The sequence below is a fragment of the Cryptomeria japonica genome, chromosome 11 (assembly GCF_030272615.1).
Source record: "Cryptomeria japonica chromosome 11, Sugi_1.0, whole genome shotgun sequence".
Lineage (NCBI taxonomy): Eukaryota > Viridiplantae > Streptophyta > Pinopsida > Cupressales > Cupressaceae > Cryptomeria > Cryptomeria japonica.
This window is the reverse complement of record NC_081415.1, coordinates 135931243-135936882: the sequence shown is the minus strand read 5'-3', so window position 1 is coordinate 135936882 and position 5640 is coordinate 135931243.

Sequence of the window (5640 nt, the reverse complement as noted above, 5' to 3'; positions counted from 1 at the left end):
AGGAGTGTTGAGTATATATAGCCCATATATTCCAGGGTGGTGCATATATACACCCTTTGTCTAGCAGTTTTTCTATATTAAAAACTTGAGTTTTACCAAGATCGCCGTCTATTGACTTGACTATTATTAAAAATCGTTTCCTTGTGGCTTGATATTGTCTTGATTTATCTTCATTCTTTCACGTGGATGCAAAAATGGATTTTCAAGCTCTTCTAGAAAAAGTGGGCAGACGGCCAGAGTTTTCTAAAATTCGGAATAACTTAGAAGTCAATTTTGTGTTAAAAAAATGAAGGCATAATAGAAAAGTGGTGTAGAGACATGTGAGGATAAGTATATAAAATGGGAGTGTGAATGGATCTATGAAGTTCATTAATATTATAAACATTACAGATGACAACCATCATGTAGTTTCATATAATCTAATATACATGGAAAAAAAATACTAATATTATAAACATTACACATGACCACCATCATGTAATTTCATATAATCTAATATACATGAAAAAAAAAGAGTATGAAATAAGAAATAATGATTAGGATGGAAATGTGATATTTTAGTGAAAATGGTGTGAATGTTGTATATTTTGTATCATCCTTCAAGGTGCATGAAGAGGTAATATACATAGTGTTGACAAAAGTAAAAATACACTTGAGATTATATAATATAAAGAGAAAATTGGATACAACAATATTAAATATTTAGTTCAACATGAATAATATATGAATATCTTGATGTCTTGTATAAGCACCAAAAGATTAAATATTTAGTTCAACATGAATAATATATGAATATCTTGATGTCTTGTATAAGCACCAAAAGATTTAGCTAGATGAAAAAGGAGTACAACTTTGGTGGGAAAAAGTCGTGGAAGGGTAGAATGAGGAGGAATGGAATGGTCTTTAGGCTAGGTAGGTGGTGGGCAACATTTAGGTTGAGTAGGGGGTTGTGGAGGTTTAGGTTGTGAGAGGAAAGGCAATTTATTTTTCAAGTGATATCAAGGTCTAGGAGCATGTGTAGTAGTCCAAAAGTCTAGAAGGATGATAACTAAGAAAAATTATAATCATTTATATAAAATATTAGAAAATGGCTCCAAAGATTGGATATAAAATTACTCTATCCCAACACTGATATTTTGTTATGTTGTGGCTAGGGAGGATGGTAGTAAAGTTAATGGAATTCAACTTTACACCTACAATTCTATTTGTTTACAATTTTCTATCACGTGTTTTGTTTGCTTCAAAGTTTCTAAAGAATTTTAATTGTTGATCCTACCGTCACTATATTCCACAAGATCGAAATCTCTTTGAAGTCTCAAATAGCTTACACATCTTGCTTATGCCTCACTATTTTGCAAACATGTTTGCATTAATACCACTTTTAATATATCAATGCCCTTACTTCTTTAAGGAATTTGATAAAAGCATTAAAAGAATTTGATATATAACTCTCATTGGATGACATAAACATCCTATGTTCATTTGATTTTATATTTATACTCCTTTGACTATTTTGTGTCTATTGTCTATCACCATTAGTGAATAATGTATATTGCTTCTTTGTGCATTTTAAAATATGTTCAAGAAAATAATTTTTTGTTTGTGATGTTGTTCATCTCTCTTCTATTTATACTGAAGTTATATTCCTCTATACATATTATCACTGGCCACTTACAACTTTTGATGTTGATGCAAAGCATCAAGATATTTATATATTCTTCATATTGTTGTTGTATTCTGCTTCCCCAACCTCAGATATAATTTCATTATATTGCCAAAATTGTATATTGTATCTTCACATAAAGATGATGCAAAGCGTATAAAACTCACACCCTTATCATATTGACCCTAAAATATGATGCACTTCCATCCTATTCAACAACATTTCTGACTTTATACTTCCACTTTCTTCTTTATACTTCGATCTTGGTAAAAGTTAAAGTTTTTAATATAGAAAGTGTAAGAGAATGGGTCTATATATACCCAACACACCTTATTTCATTTCATTCTATCTTTGTTTCAGATATATCCAAAGCCATATATATATCCAGCGTAACTTATTTCATTTCATTGCAGTTATATCCAAATCCAAATCCATGGCTTCTTCTTCATCATTATCCAAATCCAAAGCCTTTTTAACTTTTATTCTCTGCATTCTTCTTATCATTGCTTCCTCCTTTCCCCTGCCAGCTCAAGGTATCACTATCTAAAAGTCTTAGTTTGTTGAGAAATTGACAAGAGTATTTGAATGTAAGTTTTATGATTATTGAATTTCATAAGTTGTAAACTGGTTTTGATTGATAATAAATTGAAAATATAATATTCATGTTCTATTAAATAGAAACATTATAAAACTAATATGATTATTATTATTATTATACATTTATACTATGTATGTTTATATGGAAATATGCAATTAAAACTTATTTTATGAATCTGAAGTCAAGATAAGAATGCAAAGCTTACAAATTCAATCAAGAATATAAAATAACCTATAAACATAAAAAAAAAGATTCTTATATATCAAATTCATAATTACACATTCTTAAATTTGGAACTACTTTAACATTCCTTTACATAAAATTAATTTTCCATGATGTTTTTCAATATTCATGGTTTCATATCTACCTATTAACCTATAGTATGCTACCAAATAACTAGTATTGTTATTCTATCACATCAATTAGCAATCTAGTTTTCAACTATAGTCATTTTATCCAATCATCTAGCAATCCAGTTTTCATGCACTGTTATTGTGAAATCATTTCATCATAGAATCGTACTTTCGAGTTATCCTTGCTATCAACCTTGCTTACATTCATACTTGCACTTGCACAATGAGAGGGATATCAAATTAGAGGAGAAAGAAAAAAAATTAGAGCCACATTGAAGGAATGGTGATGTCTGTTATAGCATCCTAAATTGTACTCCCTTACAATTTTGTCCTCACCTGGGCCATCACCTTAGCGTTCGTTCCCTAAGGCTTTATTGGAGCCCTGATTCTACTCAAACTATGCATTTTCACTCAAATCTTCATTTTTTGCACTTCCTTCCAAAAAATATTGGGCCTCTAATGTCCAGGACTAGGGCAAGAGAGTTTTTTAGTGGTGAATCTTTGCCAATTGGCAAATTCTACGATTTCATTTTTCTGGAAATGGTGAATAGTCTGGGGCAACACAGTGGTCAAATCACTCAGAATTTCGGGGTTAACGGTCCACTGTATTCTATCTTTGCCATTGACCACATACAATTCCACGTGGATGCCCATAATATTCTCCTGGAATCACTCGAACGTGGGTATTAGATCGCCTCCATTATTTGCCAAAAATAGTAAAACGACCCTGTACCCATGACCTATTTCGCTAACGGTAAATTAAATCTCCATTGCACTCGTCGGTCCATTTTGCCTATTGTTAAATTTCACGTTAAGAATAATGAGGCCCAATTCGCCTATAACAATTAAAACATTATAAGCATTTGAGGACCCATTTCGCCCCGCTTAAATCAAGATGCATTTTGAAACACCCACGGAATTCGCCAAAAATGCAATCATGGATTGATATAAATACAATTGAAAGTTTGAAATACTCTTTCTTACAATTTGTTCGTGTTTGATTAGTAAATTTGGGAGCTCTCAATTTTTATTCCGCAATTTGAGTTCGAACGTCAAATTTCATTGTACGGTGGAGGGTCGGAGTTACAATCCTGCAAGACAAGCCCAGGCATTCCTGATTCCCGATTCGAAGAATTGAGAAGGCATAAAGGTGAGTAATTATTTCTTCATACTTGATAGTATTAGTTTTAATTCATAGTGAGAGGTCAAGATGTCAAACATGCGTGAGACTCCTCAGGGTGGTGAAGGGATTGAGATGTCAGACAAGGGTGAGACTGAGACTCCTCAAAGTAGTGAAGGGATTGGGATGTCAGACAAGGGTAAGACTCCTCAGGGCGGTGAAACTAAAGGGATTGGGAGGCCATCAAAATGCCCAAAACTTAGAGATACTACCATAAAGTCTTACTTTGGAATTGGCAAAGTTTCTAGTCCATCAACTTCTGCAGTTGCAGAAGCCATTCACAGTAGCTCACCACCACCACAAGGTGGGATTGTCATTGAGTTAAATGCATCAAATGAGGATGACAATACTGGCATGACAGAAGATGTTCTAAGGGATACACACAATGAGATAATTCACTCAGATGAAAATGCTAATACTGAAGATGATGTTGGTAGGAAGAAAAGAAAAAGGAAAGCAAAAATGGGGCGGGAGCGGGAAATGACAAGGAGTTTTAAGATTGATTGGGTAGCAAAGTACCCATTCATTGAACCAGTCCCAAATGATGATGAACAACCAACACAATGCAGGTGTAAGATTTGTTGCTAGAAAACCAAAAGAGAAAAGAAGATGCAGCGAAATCTTGACACCATAGAAAAGCATATTGGTAAGGTTTATGAAAAACAAAACATAGATGGAAAGGAAACACCAGTAGTAAGATAGAAATCAAAGGAAGAATGTCTTCATGTTAAGTGTGTCGTAGAATATGAAGAGCATAACCACAAAATGACACTGATTAGTAATAGTGGAAATACAATCAAGGTTGGGCTTGAACATGCAACGAAAGATGCAAACCTAGCAAAGACTGTTCAGATGAGTGTTATTTTTCATATTTTTTCGAGAGGGCAACCTATGAAATATTTCCTAGAATATAGTAATTTATTATCTTTTTTGAATGTTCCTCACTATCCTATGTTACATTGGTCAATAAACGCTGGATTGGAAATGGCAAACTATCTCGTTGAGGTGGAAAACCAAAATTTATAGGAGAATGTAAAAGAGTCAAAATTGATTTCATTATCCATAGATGAAGTTACTGTGGTAGATAACACTGCTTGGGTCTGTATGCATGTGTATATTGTAAAAGAACACGTTTGTCGAGCTCATCTAATCCATGTTCAGAAAATGAGGGGCAATTAAACAGTAGAAAATTTATATTTGAAAGGTAAGAAAGCTTTGAATGAAATTGCTAGTATGGATGACTTGACAATTGCCAAGAAGTTGGTGTGTGTTGGAGTTGATGGAGCTGCAGTAATGCAAGGTCAAAGGACCGGTCTTTGCACAAGATTACAAACTAGTATTGCACCATACATGCTTGGCATTCACTGCATGGCCCATCAAATGAATTTAGCATATAAAATTGTAAGCAATTTCCCTACAGTGTCAAAAGTTGAAGATTTGGTCCACGAGATCCACTCATACTTCTACCGAAGTTCTAAACATTTTGCAAAATTTTAGATTTTTCCTCAGGGAGTAACAGCAGGAAACAAGCTTCTCAGGGATGTTGAGACCAGATGGATCTCCTTGCATGGACCAACGGAATGATTTCTAACAGAATATAAATCCTTGATCGGACTAATGTACGAGCAACGCATCATAGTAGACAAAGCTCCTGATCTCTTACATAAGTTAAGTGATATAGAGACTCTGTTAACTTTAGCTAGTCTTCTCCCCATGCTCAATTCAATGAACAAACTTGTTAAGAAAGCCCAAGACAGAAGTATTTATATCAATGAGTATAGCACTATACATAAAATGACATGCTTGGCCCTGGATGGTCTACATTCAGATCTAACAGGGCGAAGCC